The sequence below is a fragment of the Caretta caretta genome, chromosome 7 (assembly GCF_965140235.1).
Source record: "Caretta caretta isolate rCarCar2 chromosome 7, rCarCar1.hap1, whole genome shotgun sequence".
Taxonomy (NCBI): Eukaryota; Metazoa; Chordata; order Testudines; family Cheloniidae; genus Caretta; species Caretta caretta.
In genome coordinates this window covers 76,699,912-76,717,186 of record NC_134212.1, presented here as the reverse complement: position 1 = coordinate 76,717,186, position 17,275 = coordinate 76,699,912, and the positions used below count along the sequence as shown (strand labels likewise).

At 40.0% G+C, this 17,275-nt stretch overlaps 1 protein-coding gene across 2 annotated transcripts in view; it reads left to right on the top strand.

Moving 5' to 3' along the window:
• The window catches only part of FAM13C (family with sequence similarity 13 member C), a 216,625-nt gene that overhangs the window by 73,801 nt on the left and 125,549 nt on the right, over positions 1 to 17,275 (top strand). Inside the window, exon 1 of one of the 2 annotated variants that reach the window (XM_075130808.1) lies at positions 10,247 to 10,265. The exons of the other annotated variant lie outside the window; for it this stretch is intronic. The gene's annotated coding sequence lies outside the window, so the exon portion shown is untranslated. Of the gene's footprint in view, positions 1 to 10,246; positions 10,266 to 17,275 lie in introns of those variants that run through there. 2 annotated transcript variants of the gene reach the window in all.

Below are 17,275 nucleotides of genomic sequence, written 5' to 3'. Positions count from 1 at the left end.
TCTTTTTGGCTGGTCAATGGCCTATATGGTTCATAGGCTGTTAAACATTTAACCATTGCTGTCACATATTTTGTGTTCAGTACAATAGGCAGATATTACGATACTCATATTGTTGATTGTGCTCTCATTGTGCCTGACCAACCTGATTGCCTTGTATGATGAGATAACTGGCTCTGGGGAAAGAAGTGGATGTGATATATCTTGACATTAGCAAAGCTTTTGATACGGTCTCTCACAGTATTCTTGCCAGCAAGTTAAAAAAGTATGGACTAGGTGAATGGATTATAAAGTGGATAGAAAGCTGGCTAGATTGTTGGGCTCAATGGGTAGTGATCAAAGGGTCAGTGTCTAGTTGGCAGCTGGTATCAAGTGGAGTGCCCCAGGGGTCAGTCCTGGGACCGGTTTTGTTCAACATCTTTATTAATGATCTGGATGATGGGATTAATTGCACCCGCAGCAAATTCGCAGATGACACTAAACTGGGGGGAGAGGTAGATACGCTGGAGGGTAGGGATAGGTTCCAGAGTGACCTAAACAAATTGGAGGATTGGGCCAAAAGAAATTTGAGGAGGTTCAACAAGGACAAGTGCAGAGTTCTGCACTTAGGAAGGAAGAATCCCGTGCACCAATACAGGCTGGGGACCGACTGGCTGAGCAGCAGTTCTGCAGAAAAGGGCCTGGGGATTACAGTGGATGAGAAGCTGGATATGAGTCAGCAGTGTGCTCTTGTTGTGAAGAGGCCAACAGCATATTGGGCTGTATTAGTAGGAGCATTACCAGCAGATCAACGGAAGTGATTATTCCCCTCTATTCGGCACTGGTGAGGCCACACCTGGAGTATTGCGTCCAGTTTTGGTCCCCCCTACTACAGAAGAGATGTAGACAAATTGGAGAGAGTCCAGTGAAGGGCAATGAAAATTATTAGGGGGCTAGGGCACATGACTTACGAGGAGAGGCTGAGGGAACTGGGGTTATTTAGTCTGCAGAAGAGAAGAGGTGGTGGTGGTGGGGATTTGATAGCATCCTTCAATTACCTGAAGGGGGGTTCCAAAGAGGATGGAGCTAGTCTGTTCTCAGTGGTGGCAGATGACAGAACAAGGAGCAATGGCCTCAAGTTGCAGTGTGGGAGGTCTAGGTTGGATATTAGGAAACACTTTCACTAGGAGGGCGGTGATGCACTGGAATGGGTTACCGAGGGAGGTGGTGGAATCTCCATCCTTGGAGGTTTTTAAGGCCCCTTGATACAGCCTTGGCTGGGATGATTTAGTTGGTGTTGGTCCTGCTTTGAGCAAGAGATTGGACTAGATGACCTCCTGAGGTCTCTTCCAACCCTAATATTCTGTGATTACATGGCAGTGTAACAGGGTCTCCTCGGTCCTGCTTCTGTCTCCATCTACAAACCATGCAGAGACCCTTGTGCTGGTTCAACACCTTGTGCAGTTTATTTATAATTGAGTCCCATGACCTTCACAGCATATGTGGCACCTTTACAAGCTGGGGGAGAGCAACTGCAATCTCCCTCTCCCTCTCCCTGCCTGCTTTCCCCCTTTTCACTTCCTTCCTGTGCCTATTGGTGGGCTCTGCCCAATGGCTTAATTAACCTTTCTGTCCTGTCCCACCCACAGATTAGGCACAGGTCTGCCTCTTCAGCTCTAATCTACTATACCTGGTTGGAGCTGCTGTGAACAGAGTGCTGACTCAGGGTTACAGACCTAGCATTTTGTCACAGGCAGCAAGCACCTCCACCTTGCTTTAGGCTTCCCAAATGCACACACTCCACTATCTTGTTCCTGCTGAATCTACAGCTGAGCCAGGGCATGACTTCATAACTAGAACTAGACAAAGAGTGAATTTTTCAGTTCACTGGCAATTGTGATCAAATTATTTCTTTCAGAAATGTTGAAACAAAATGTTTTAAACTTTTTTGGATTTTTTTTTTCAACTGAAACAATTCTGTAAATTGAGACACACTCACAAAATGTTTTGGTGACACCAAATGTGCATTATTCACTGAAAAAAAGGTTTCAGATAAAAAATTTTACCCAGCTTTATTCATAACTCAGGGATGCAGTAAACATACAAGGTTCCTGAGTAACACCCTGGGGATGGAGACCCATAGGCACTCCAGGAACTTGTTTATATTGCACAGACCAGGCAAAATAAGATTGAGGGGTGTGGTAAGGTACAGGACCATAATGTACCCATTCATAGTATAACATTTATTTACCTTTTTAAAGAGTGTGGTATTTGTGATTTTAAGGATATTTAAACAGATAAGCCACTTTCCTGTGTGAAAGGGTTTGAAGTGGCATAATGAGAATACTGAGATTTGATCATCGGGGAAAAAAGATTATTATAAAATCATATTTTTAAAAGGTTTTGGGTCCTCTTGTCCCATCCCGTTACCTGACACAGGAGTGTCATAGGCTTTATTAGCCCTTAATCTGCAATACTGTTCTATGGGAAGGATATTTCTTTCTGTTCCCATGTGATGATCACTTTCTGCCTTTGAGAAGTGATATTCACTGTAATTTTATCCTATCCAAAATTGGATAATGTTGTCTATTGACTATCTTCTAAGTAGGCAAGCTGTAATTTTCTCAAACTTTACATAGCAAAGACGGAAGTTGTTTTCACTAGTTCCTGTTATTAACTGGGCAAGGCCAAGATAAATTGGCTCCTGCTTACTATTTCAGTGTTTGCTCAGTTGCTAGGAGTATTAGTGTCCTTGTGGACTCTGGACTGAAAACTGACTCATCAATTCTGTTACTGAGACGTCGCCTTCAAGGAAATCGTGATCATTTTACACTTCCCTAGACACTCCATCTGCTCAGTCTCTTACTCATTCATTCCTTTGTTTCTACTGGGTCTAATTATTATAAACACTGCAGTACCCAGTCTTTTAGGAAAACTTTTGGAAAGACTGAAGCTTGTTCCAAACAATCGGTCTTCAAGACAGCAGTCTTGATTATAACAACCTCTCTCTAATGGTCTTTCAGTTTTCCCCCTTTATTTACTACAGTGTTGGGGGTTTTGTTTCATATTAGGCCACAGCATTTCCAAAATTTATATTTCTGGTAAAATTGTACATTTTCCTGTGCCTGCCAAGGTATTAGTATCTCTTTTTATTTTCATGCACTCCGAAGTATATACTTCTATAGAAGGCCTTGTATATACCTAATGCTGTTGCTCAAACACTCTAAAACATGACAATTTCAAAGGTGCATGTGTTTAAAATTATTTTAACATTGTGATATTAAGTTATATCAGCCTCGTTATCTACGATAAACTATTGAGGAAAAATTCCAATTTTATAATCCAGTTGAACATTTGAATGAGGGGGTAAATGGTAATTTGGGTTCTTGTGAGTAACTGGTGCTCCCACCGTGCTCCACACAAAGTGTGCATACACTATATTAGGTGAAACTTGCCCCCTTCTTTCAGGCTGGCTCTACTGGTAACTCAATAATAACATATACAATTCAGCGAAAGCTTTCTCCTCAAGCTCAAGTGTTGCTAGGGTTTCCTACAGAACCTCTCTGTTTGCTGACATTCACTTTGATTAAAAGGTTATGCCCACTTGTCTAAAATTCTAGTTAAGTTAACAAGCCACATCTGAGACTCTGAACAGCAAAATTTACTCAATAGCTTTATGCAAAGTTTTAACCCTGTTCTAACAGGATGGTTAACAGCAAAGCTCTGCATTCTGTGTATATGGTTCTATGTTGTACCACCCTATTACAGCCCCCATTTAGGTTCTGGATGTGTGTGTTCTTTTAAAATTTTTATAAAACCAAATATTTTTTTCATTCCATTTACTCTTTCCCCTTCAAAAAAATCAATATTTAAATATTCCCCTGTGGTATTTGGAATGTAAACATCTCAGTACTATAGCAGTGCAAGAAAACCAGAAAATGGCTAACCTGTTTTTATTGTCCAAATAGTCAAATGCAGAAATGAAACAAAGCAAAGTAATACAAATATTTTGTTTTATTTTATTAGGAAAGGAAGGTTCTTTTTATCTAGAAAATGTCTCTTTGAGATATTGGTTTATAAGTAATTATATGACATTAATATCATTCTGCCCCAAATGGATTTTAAATGTTTTGGACCAGGGTTCAAAGCTTTATCCCTCAAAGAAAATAAGTTTTGGAGATTTGTCTTTAAAGATGCACACACCCATCTTAGGAATAATTGGGTGCCTTTTGTGCAGGAAACCTCTATCCCTAGAAACTATTAAAATTTAATAGAAATCTGGAAAATATTCAACCGAACTGAAATAGAAAATATTCAACTGAAAATGGAGCTCTATATTAGTCAGCATTTTACCGATTTCTTCCTGTGTAATTTGGCAGCCATACTTATAGGGCATAGCTGGGACATCAGCTTTAAATAATGTTCTGTTACACCAGGCATACTTACCTAACGTATGCCTAATATGGCCTCAATTGAGCAAAATGCATAAGCACGTATTTAAGTCCTGCTGGCTTCAATAGGATTTAAGCAAATGCTTAAAGTTAAGCACATACTTAAGTGCTTTGCTGAATTGCAGCTGACGTGTGGTAAATATGAGCATCTTCATTTATTTCAACATATAGCCATTGTACTGTAAAATTCAGGAATATAACTTTTTATACATAAATTGTGTGATACAGGAGGGCCAGGGAGCAGTGGGAGAGTGCTAGAGGGGAAATATATAAGCTCAAGGCTAATTAAGGTGTGGTTCCCTGTAGACTAGGGAAGGTGGCTGCAGGTTAATTGGAGCACCTGCAGTCAATTAAGGCCCCATTAGGAACCTAATAAAACCCCCTGTGTCAGGCAGACAGAGGAGGAGGGAGGAGAAAGGACTGGAGCTTGGAGGTGTGTTGAGAGATTTGGAAGACCTGAGAATTGGAGTAAGGGAGACGCTGCTCAGCAGGACAGGGAGACTCCCTTCCCCCCAGCATCTAAGGACCAAGGGTAACCCCACCTAAGGGGGACAAGGGTAAGAAACCCACAGGGGTTGAGAGGGGCTGGGACTCAGAGGGAGGAGCAAACCCAGACCCCTCCCCCGCTTCCCTCCTCTACCACCTTCCCAGGCTAGTAGCGGAGCCCTGGGCACCCAAGAGCCGGGGCAAAAGGTGGCGTCTTAGCTCCCCGCCAAGAAAAACGCAGGACTCAGCAGACTGAAATCAAAATGGCTCAAGATGGGTTTTATTTTAACAGCTTTCAAAATAGTGTAAACATTTGGGTTTAAATAGTTACAGTTCATATCCCATTAAGATTACCAGAGAGAGTTCACACTTCTGGTGCTGTTTTAATCTTTAGTCTTATCAGGAAACCGGTACATTTATTTACACAATGCAGATTATCTTTACAGTCAAAAGATCTGCAACTTTCACTTTTTTTTTTTTTTTTTTTTTACTTTATGGAAAATGGTGCAGAATGAGACCTTTTGCGGTGTATAATCCTTCTTTTGACACATACACACATCTCATTAATACTAATGGGAGCTAGGAGCAAGCATCAAGGGACAACTCCTGTATGGACAACCCTTTACTATCTGGAATTTATGCCTTATCCTTCAGATGATTGCCCACCAAAGATGATCTGGGTAGCAGGCAATGTTCCTCCATTCTTATACTTTCATCATGAACCATTCAGAAAACACAAGAAATAAAAATGTTAGGAGAGGTACTCTGAACAATTGTTGGTGCATTTCCTGGTTCCATGTGTGGCTGTGGTTAAATTTGGGCTTTCTTGTATTTCTGCTGGTAGACAGGTCCTGCCTAGCATGGGAAGAATAAAGGACAAAAGAAAGTTTTGCATGTATCTGTTTTTACTTGCCTCTTCATTTTCAGGCAAGTTCCCCAGCATCCAGATAAGTTGCTTGATTTATTATTTATCCAGACATACAAAAGAAATATGTGTCCTTATGACCTGATGGTAGCCTTCCCCAGCTAGCTGTCTGAAATTTGATAAGTCCTTAGATTCTAGAATCCATGAAATTCTACAAGTTGTAATGTTGCAGTGACACAGGCTCTGGTTACAAAAATGGATATGTAATGTTGCAGCTGCGAAAGGGGACTTAGAAGAGGTGTCTACTGACATAATATTGTTGTCAACAATAGACCATTAACTGAGAGCTTGATCCTGCAGGAGCTGAGTAACCCCTTATAACTTCAGTATGCATTGAGGGTGCTCCACGCCTCAGCAGAACTGACTGACTATATTGAACATTTGAGAGGCTTGAGTAGCAGGTTAGGAAGTGGGGAAGGATTACTACAAAGTAGTCACATACCTACAACACTCTTATTTTTATCAACTGTGATATGCAGGTAGAAAGCAAATATAAATAAATCCCTGATACTCCTTATTAACTTCCCCGGACAAGCCGCAACAATGCTAAAGCTTGATGTGCCTTTTTGTTTAAATGAGCGAAGAAAAATGGTCTTGGGTCAACATTTTCGAATATAGGTGCATAATGTTTGGTCTGTAAATACTTTAGATAAAAGTGACCTGACTTTCAGAGTGCTGAGCATCCACAGCTCCCGTTGACTTCAATAGACACTGCACATGCCCACCACCTCTGAAAATCAGGGCGGTTTAATTAAGTGCCTAAATATGGCTATAAGGACCCCCAGTGAACAAATTTTTGGCCTAGAAATCTACATGCCCCTAAAGTAGAAGATATGTTCTCAAACTCAATCTAAAGAAGAGAGGAGTCAGTGGAAAAGTTAAGATAACTGGATGAGAAAAGAAAGCTATGGAAGAACAGTCACAATAAAAACAAACTGGCTCCCTACGTTAGTTTATTTTATATTCTACTGACTCTTTTAACAGATTTATTACATGTTATTTGAGGGAAGGAGGCAACTAAGAGTAATATTTAAGCTTCTACAGTGAAGAGTTAGAAATGAGTGGGGTAGTTTTACCCAGTTTCCAAAAGGACTGTTAACAATCAGCCTTTGATCACTACAGTATTGGTTGTAAAACCCTCCACGCTGCTCCTGGGTGGAGAATGAGCAGGAAATATTGAAAAATAAAGCCATCTACATGGTCAGTGGTATTAGGGAAGGGCAAACCTAATCATAACAGGTGCTGACAAGATTCATGTGAAAAACTCCAGTGGTAAAAGATGGAGCTGACTGTTTCCTGCTGCCTTCCCTCCCAGTCTGGGAAAGTGAAGTGGTTGGATCTTTTACTTACCCCCTCCCGCCCCGACCCTCAAGGATAAAAGAGTAGATGGTTGGACAAGCTCTGCTAAGTTATACATAAATATTTAAGGGTGATTGCTTAATGTTCTACGAAGAGATTGAGGCAGAGTTCAAATTGCAATATTTTCCATTCTGTGTCTGTGGATCCATAGCTACGTCAACACAAAAGATGATAGAACAAAAGGCACAATTTCAGCTATACCGCTGAAAGCTATTTTGTTCTGGGCAATTGGAAGAATACAGAGCGAAACTGAGAACTTAATTGTAACCTGTCAGTGATGTGCAGATAAGGAAAGGTCTTGGATGGTGAGCACCACTGTAAAACAAAACAAACTTTCAATGCGCCTGCCACCTGCACAAACTGTGATCTCTGCCTATAATTTGAAATAAGAGAGACTGTGGAACCTCCAACATTGCTGAGGAGAGAAGGTTGAGCTTTTACTGTTACCCACCGTATAGCTATCAAAGTGGACTGACAATTCTCATACAACATATTGATATTCCATAAGCTCTTCAGACCAGGTCTGTCTTTTTGTTGTGTTTGCACAGCCCCTAGCACAGTGGGACCCCGATCCATGATTCTACCACAGTAGAAATAATGTATCATTATCCCATGGTGAAATAAATTACAAAATACTCATGCAGAGATTAGATACATTATAGTGACTTAATATTACAAATGAATTCCTACTGTAATTGCAGTCCTTCTGACATTAGCATACACTTGGCTATATACTCTGGGTTAAGGGTCAGCAATATCAATCTATCTTCGTCTGTATTGGAGTCACTTAGCTCCCCTCTGGTAAAAACAAAGGGGCTAGCTGATAACTCCTGACAAGTTGGGGTTTCCTGAAAATACCACAATGGAGGGAAATTGGCAGCAACTGGACATCCTTTGTTTGACCAACTGCAGAACTGAAATAATGAAAGAGACGCAGAACAGGAGAACTGGAGGAATGACGGCTGCTCAGAAGGCAAAAGAGAGCAGACTGATTGGTTGATTTATAATTTATCTTTTTATAATTTTTTTGTTTTGCTGCTTAAAGGGCTTAGAATAGTTTGCCACATCACAAGATTATATCTATTTTTGTGCACAAGCTACGGGACTAATAACTAATGTATTACCCACAGCAGTAATAGGCAACCATGTATTTTAACGCAAGTAATATGCATATAATGTTACTTCAAGTAATAAGATTTCCATAGAAATGTAAAATACAGTATGTGTCACCAACGGTGATCCCCCTCAGAAGCAGTATGGGAAATCTGTAACAAGTCTTAACAGCTATTTACTAGCTATTGTCCTCCCCGAGGCTAACAACTTAAATCCCATCATGTGGGGATATGTTACCTATTTGTAGGGTTTTTTTATTTATTTATTTTAAATAAAATTTAATAAATTTTAAAATCCCACTCAAATTAAAAAGAAACAAGCCTGAAAAGGCAGCTTCAAATAATTTCCAAGATAAAAAAGCCAGAATGAAATAAGCACTTATATCATTATATTTCAATAGTTTATTAATGCACAGTATCATTAGCATACCTTGGAGCATAGCACAGTAAGTGTTATAGTAAATGAGGGTTTATTGAATCAGGTCTTTGGCAGTGAATGCAGCCCATCTCCAGTTAGCTGTAGCTCTTTAACTTTGGAATATCACCAGCTCCAGAACATTGTATAAAACATTGCTGCCTCAGTATGGCATCATCCAGAGATTTAAATTCACTCTGTCTGTGATAGAATAAAGTACAGTAATGAATCATTGTAAAGTACGGGCTTGAACCAAAATCCTTCGAATTCAATGGATAGACTCCCATTGACTTCAATGAGCTTTGGATCAGTCCCTATCTTCATTACATGTGTGTATTTCTGGATATATATGCACCAGTGTTTATGGTAGAAGTGAAATCAAGCAGAATAATGTGAGACTTAAGAATATGGATCTGAAGAGGCCACCTTCAGAGAAAATCTGTGTTCAGTAAATGGAAGAAAAGAAAGAACACACAAGTAGTTTAACTAAGCTATTCCTGTCCATTACAGAGATTTGTTGTAAAGTGCATTCATTCCTTTGTATTTTAGGAGGGTTTTCAATGTGTCTCTAATCATACAGCTCAGTTAATATACAGACTTCAGTTTGAAGACAGAAACTTTTTAATGTTTTAAGAGAGTGACACCTCTTTTAAGAGGTGACACAGAGCTACCTCAGGATTTTTGAAAGGTTTGCACATTTTAAATATGGCACAGGATTTTCCTTTGCACAGAGGAAAGTTGTTTGTTTATAGTATTAAATTTCCTGATCTCTGACACAAATGTGATTGTCATCAAGTGCCTTGTTCAGGATAACACCCGTTTAGAATTAGATTACAGTGAGAAGAAAATAAAGGTTGATAATCACATTAAGGTCAGCCAATGGAATAACAGGTCTAGGACAATTCTGAAGGTCCCATAATGTTGACATTTGTTCCTTTGTGAAAGGGTATAGATACATTTGAATAAACTCTGTAGCTGCAGTTCAAGGGCTTTTGGTTGTCTGTTTAGAAAGAACAGATTGTATGTTTTGCACCCTTTCAAATATTAATGTAAAGACAAATGTTTGAGTAATTTGGGACATAAGTTTAGACATTTATGGTATGTTGGGAGTTCCAGCATTCAATAGGTTCTATTATTAAAGCTGGCACAAACCCTAGTATCTGATCTATGTAGTAACACAATGTCCTTTGTGACTCAATAAACCTCTCTATTGTTTAGAAAATCTGGGATTTGTGTATCCCATAACACTAGTGTTTGCTTACAAAGTAGGCTATACCATAGATCTGAATCTTGAAGCCATAAAGGGGGAATTTAGCTTCTCTCCTCTCATCAGCTGTGCAGTGTCTTGCAGAGGGTGTTGGAGGCAGTTAGGTACAAAAGTTCTGTTTGATGCCCGAGTAGCTTTTCAGCCTTTCACCATTACAGGTATTTGTAGTTTATTCATACTTCCCTCACTTCAATATGGGTGGAGCCCTTTTTCCATAACGAAAGGAAGTTTCCAGTGAGAGAATGATGGCCTGGGAGGTTTTATCAATTCCAAGGTATGCACTCTATATATTATTGCATTTTGTGTGTGTGCGTGCGACTGTTAAACCATCTACTTTCACACACTGAGTTCCATTATCCATAGAACAGGTACAGAACGTGCTGCAGTAGTGCAAGCTTTCCCATAGCACTCCGACAGAGTGCTTCAGAGTCTTCCAGAGGGACCACTTCCGGGGCTTAGAGGGTAATTGAGTCTCTGTTCACAATTAAGTCCTTAGCCTTACCTTCAGGACTTTGAGAAACAATGCCAATTAGTTTGTCAAATGTGGTGCTGGTTTTGCGATGTGAATATTTGCCTACCAGGAAGTTGACATAGGGCTCTGTCCTGCAATGTGCTGGATGCCAGAAGGTCATTATGGGTAAACATTTTCATAAATGCCTAAGTCCCATTTTCAAAAGTGAGGTGAGCGCTTAGCTGCCTACAGCTCATTGAAAGTCAGTAGGATTTAGGCTTTTAAGTCATGAAGGTGCTTTTGAAAATTTTATCCCAGGCTCTTGTAGGATCAGGCCATTTGATCAACAGCTTATTTCACGTTGCCCATTAAGCACCCATTAATTGCTTATGAGCTTCTGTTGTGGGCAGGATTAGGTCCAAGTGGTCCAGAGGGCAAGACTTTGTGACATATTAATAAACGTCTGAGCCATGGCAGGATACATTTTCTTCAAACTAAAACGATAGTGTGTCCTCTATTAGTTATCCTGAGACTTTTTTTATGACAGTAGGTTTGTGGAGAAAATAATTCTGTTATGTCAACTCAGTTCAAAATAGAAAAAAATATCAATGGGAATAAATTAAATTAAAAACCTCTTGCTGTATCTGATAGAATATCAAAACAAATGATAAAACGGTAGTATACCTAAACGTTTCAATAGTGTCTCTCTCAGAAGCTTAGAAACTTACATTTTGTTCTTCATTTGTCATTCTGTAGTTAGCATCTTAAGTATTTTGGTTTGTATTTATTAAATTCTCTAGTTTATTTTTTCTATTTGTTATAATTTTGTTCCCTTTTGAAATAATCCATCAGAGTTTCCATTTTTATATAACATCTGCTCAGATTTGCATTACTGTGTATTCATTGTTTAAACAGCACAGAGCCTCGAGTGGAATAACATTGGGAATTCTGCAGATTTCTGAATAACAGGAATATTTGATTTATACCATTCATATACTGTTTGTTATTTAATGGTAGGTTTTTATTTGCAACCTGTACATTTATAACCTGGTGAAAGGATTTAATTGCAATGTTTTTTGGTGCTAGAGTCACTGCCAAGAAAAGTGGCCAAAAAAGGGATATTGTGGTCTTTTCTGAGGTTTCTTTGTGGAACACAGTGAATTTTCATCTGGGACCAAAAATCACACACATTCATGATGTTGGGTAATTCTGTAGTTTGACAGTTGGAAACCAAATTTATTGGCAAAAAATGTGATTTTTTCTTTTTCTGGAGGAAATGTGTAAATACTTAGGAAACTCAAATATATAAAATAAAAGATGTTGAACATGACTAATCAGAAGCAAACTGATTAAATACATTTTATGGCTAAGAAATTAAACCATTGAATTATTTTATATTGTGTATAGCAAGCTGCCTTTGTTTATTTCAAACATTGATGGTAGAACTGTAGAGTCTTCAGCTGGTGTATGGAATTCTACTTTCATTCTTATGAATTATGTTTTTAGTAAGGGGTATATGGTGGGGGGTATAGTTCATTAGGCACAAAAGTACTGTACTCTAGAAGTAAGATAGTTTTTCAAAGTTTTAACCTAGATGCACATTTTAAAATCACAAGAATATACATTTAAGTAATATTAATGTTAAGTGCTGTTGTATTAGTTTTGATGGAATAAATGGGTCAAAGGTGTTTAACGTAACCCCATCACTGTCCAACCCCATCACTGTCCAACCCCATCACTGTCCAACAGCGATAAACAAGGTACAGACACCCCAGCCTGCTCAGTACCGTGGCAAACACATCATTAAAAATTCTTCAAACCTTTTATTAAAGATACATAAAAGAAGGAAAAATATCTAAAGCATTTAAAATGTACAGTATTAAGCAAGGCTTTTATTTTAACAACATCTCTTGTTCTCTGTGCCTTTAGCTGGAGAGAGGTTTTTAGAAGGAAAAACCCTTGTTTGACATTCGATGGTATTAAATATGGTAATAACCATCATTTTGGGGAAAAGAGAAGTTAGTTGAGCTAGGCTGGGGCTGGCATTGTTATTAAAGTCTGATCTCGTTTCCTGTGATCCCATTTCCTGAAAAAACACATACACACAAAGATAGAAAATGCAGCCTGTGTCCCTCTCATGTTGACTTTCATTTCAGCCACGCTGCTGGAGAAACACGGGCGCAGCACATTGTCTGACCAGCTCCTCCAAGACCTGGCAAACTCTTACCAGCGTTGGGCTCTTTAGAGCATTGCTTTTAGCTGCCTGTCTGGTTAGAGGCTTAGAGCATTGTCACGAGATATGCAGTGTTGACTGACTAAGACAGACTATTATTAGACAAGGCAAAAGGAGAGATTGGAAAGAGAAGAAATAAGATAGGGAAGGAAAAGGACACATTTGGGGGTGAGAGGAGACAAAGTCTCACATCCCAGGTGGTGGTTGGGATTCAGACAAAGCCAGTAGAAGTGGCAATGTCATCTGAGTCTCTCTCTTGGGTCAGGTTGGTCAGGACATCTTTTAGGATGAAGACAAAAATATGTCTGGGGCCCCAGGAGCAGTGGGGGTGGCAGTGATTGTCATGAAGCTTGCTCCAGTGTCATATTTTTCTCCCAAAGTCTCTTCCTTTAAGCACCCTAACAGGGAGAGATGAGCAGAATAGCCCATCCCCTTATTATCTTGTCCACCAACTAGGCCTCATATCTGACAAGCCAATTTTGGTTCATTGATTTTTCGGTCTCTCATTGTTCTTGTTAACAGGCATGATCTTAACACAGCCCTTGTTGAACTTAGTCTTTCTACTCCCATTTTCTACATTTTTCCATTAACAATTTTTGTTATGTTATTGTGACATCTTCTCATAGAATCATAGGACTGGAATTAACCTCGAGAGGTCATCTAGTGCAGTCCCCTGCACTCATGGCAGGATTAAGTATTCGCTAGACCACCCCTGACACTTATGAACTAATCTTACGAATTTACACTCACTTTTTACAGTTGAGCTCACAAATAGGGTAAATTTGTAGGTCCAATTATCACAGCAGTGTTAAGGGTGTAACCTCCCTAGTCACAGCAGAGTTTACTATTATGTTATCTCAGATCTAATCTGCTCTGAGGCTCATGCTAAAAGAAGAAAAAAGACTTCACTCTGTACTGATAGATACTTTCTGTGGTGGTAGGTAGTCTTGTCCATTAAGCATTACTTTAAATATAATTGAAACATAACTTCAAACTAGACTGAAGCTTGTTTTACCTAAAAACCTCTCATTTATTTCAAGACACATCCAGTGTTACAGTATCAATTACTACTTAACAGTACCACAAGATATCTCCAGATTCCCACCTAGCACGATCCCTGGAAAGCCTTGGATGTGAGCTCTCTCATTGAATGCCCTTTTCCAGTAAGAGGTAGGCCTATCACCCTTGCCCAAAAAAGAAGATACAAACCTGCTCTGGAAGCTGCACAGCTATTTGGACAGTGGAGAGCTGATCCAAATGAACTACTAGCTTCACATGCTCCAATTTCCACTCCTCAGCAATCACCAAGCCACTCAGAACATTGAAATGATTATTTCCAGTCTGCAGTGACTGTCCTGCATGGTGGCTAGTGTTTGAGGAGAGTGGGTGGATGGATACACTCAATGGATCAGAATAGATTAAAATATAAAATAACCTCAGCATCTTGGAGGGGGGGGGGTGAATATACAGTAGAACCTCACAGTTACAAACACTTCGGGAATGGAGGTTGTTCATAACTCTGAACAAAACATTATAGGTATTCTTTCAAAAGTTTACAACTGAACATTGACTTAATACAGCTTTAAAACACTACTATGCAGAAGAAAAATGTTGCTTTTAACCATCTTAATTTAAATGAGACAAGCACAAAAACAGCTTCCTTACCTTGTCAAATCTTTTTTTAAACCTTCCCCTTATTTTTTTTACTAGTTTGCATTTAATACTGTACTGTACTGTACTTGCTTTTTTGGGGGTCTTTGCTGCTGCCTTCCGCTTCCAGATGAGGTGTGTATTGACTGGTTAGTTCGTAACTCTCAGGTTCTACTGCAATGCCTGCCACTTACACTGTTGTCGTGGGAGCTCTTCAACCCAGATTGCCCTTGAGGAGCTCCCAGCATCTGGAGACTCACAGATGGCTGTAATCTACTTCCTCCCACGCCCCTCAACACACTGTCCTTTTTCTACGGATATTTGAATGTCATGACCTCTTTCTTTCTTCGTCTGGCTGACCGCTGAAATTTAAAGCAAATAGTCAGGGAGAGCTCAGTAATTTCAAAACAATGCTCTTTTAAAATGCCTCTTGCGAATAAGTGACATACAATCATCTGAGGAAGAAACTGACTATGTGTTAGCCTGCCCAGGATCTCTGGGCAGTCCTCTTTGACTCTGCCTTTCAGAAGGAGCTGATGGAGGGGCTTGATATGGCTGTTGTAGTAGCTGTTCTTCCTCTTCAGCACTGGGGGAGCAGCTGTGAGAGCTGCGGTGTCCGTGGAGGTCTCCTCTTCGCTGAATCAATGATATGGTGTAGTCATGATACAGTCACCTTGTGCTGTGTTTCTTGTCTTCTATTATAGTTCCCTATTTTTTGAGAAACACTTATTTGCAGAATTTGAATTGAAGGAAACTAGGGGGATATAGCTCCATTAGCTTATATAAATTAGTTTTACATCTCAGCAAAGACCGAAAGGGAAGAGAAGTTTCTGTTGTTTGCTCACCAAAATGAGCTGTGCTTGAATGGAGAATGGATTAAATAAAACCATTTATCGTCTAACTGTATTTTGCCTAAAGTAATGTCTCTGAAGCACATCAAGTTGAATAATTTAATATTTTTGGGACTGTTTCTTGTACTTTGGTGTATCACTGGGGAGATTTATCATTAGTTCGCAGAGAGCCTTTCTGTAATTTGGAATGGAATGTGTACAGTACACTAGCAGATAAATAATGTGTGCCTGATGAAAATAATCTATCCAAGCACTAGCTGCTTAGCCTAAATAATAGAAGCCAAATATACTCATACTTATACTCAATTTGTGTTTCAATGAAATTAGTGGGCCCAATCAGTAGCTTTTATAAGGGCACTTTACGCTTCTCTCACAGTGTAGAGCGCCCATAAACTAGCTGAATTCAATCCCACGGTGGAAGTGAATTCCCTGCACAACACACAGCCAGCAAAACAGCTCTTTACTGCTCCCTTGTGCAGCCCCCAGCACAGGGGTAGGGTGACCAGATGTCCTGATTTTATAGGGATGGTCCCGATATTCAGGGCTTTGTCTTACATAGGCTCCTATTACCCCCTACCTCCCCCGCATCCACATACTAATACAGTGGTCCCCAAACTTTTAAAGTTGCAACCTCCTTATCCTTAATCTAACCTGCCCATGCCCCACCCCCCCAGGAGCCACGGTCAGGAGCAGGGGCCGGGAATGAGGCTGTGGTTGGCAACGGGGCCACGGACAGTGGCCAGAGCTGGGGGCAGAGCTGCTGCTGGAGGCGGGGCAAGAGCAGAGCTGGGGGCAGAGCGGGACTGGGTGGCACTCCATCCCTGCCCTCCGTGGCGGCTGGTCTGGGCCCTGCCACACCCCCGGACGTTCCTCTGCCCACCCCACAATTTGGGGACTACTGTACTAAGAAAATCCCTTTCTTTAATCGCCATTAAATCCACATATTTTGTTAATAAATGGAAAACAATTATGTACTTTTTGGCCAACTGCTGACAAAGCTAATAGTCAAAGGCAATAAGCAGTCTGGAATGGAAGCTGGGGGTATGAATGTTACCTGTATAATCTTATTTGTTCCTGTTTTATTGAACAAACTCCCATATTTCTAATGTGGAAATATTTCACTTTAATAAGGGTTATTTTGGTGTGTGTTTGCATCTGGTTACCATTCTTCTGCTCACGAGTGGAATTTATAATTTTCCCTAAAATAATGCACATTGGAAAACATAATCCCAACTATACATATAAAATGTTGGGGTCTAAATTAGCTGTTTCCATGATCTCTTTCTTGAGTGGTGTCTTTGTAGATAGTTCTTTGAAAACATCCATTCAGTGTGCAGAGGCAGTCAAAGCTAACAGAATGTTGGGAATCATTGGGAAAGGGATAGATAATAAGACAGAAAATATACTGCGTCTTTATAAATCCATGGTACACCCACATCTTGAACACTGCATGCAGGTCTGGTTGCCCCATCTCAAAAAAGATATATCGGGATTGGAAAAGGTCCAGAAAAGGGCAACAAAAATTATTAGGGGTATGGAATAGCTTCCGTATGAGGAGAGATTAAAAAGACTCAGACTTTTCAGCTTGGAAAAGAGACGACTAAGGGGGGATATGATAGAGGTCTATAAAATCATGACTCGTGTGGAAAAGTAATAAGGAGGTGCTATTTACTCCTTCTCATAACACAAGAACTAGGGGTCACCAAATTTAATTAATAGGCAGCAGGTTTAAAACAAAAGGAAGTATTTCTTCACACAACACACAGTCAGCCTGTGGAACTCTGCCAGAGGATGATGTGAAGGTCAAGGCTATAACAGGGTTCAAAAAGGAACTAGATAAATTCATGGAGGATAGGGCCATCAATGGCTATTAGCCAGGATGGGCAGGGGTGGTGTCCCTAATCTCGGTTTGCCAGAAGCTGGGAATGGGCAACAGGATGGATCACTTGATGATTACCTGTTCTGTTCATTTCCTCTGGGGCACCTGGCATTGGCCACTGTTGGAAGATATGATACTGGGCTAGATGAACCTTTGGTCTGACCCAGAATGGCCATTCCTATATTCTTATGTTTATACAAATGACCATGGAGTTCTGTTA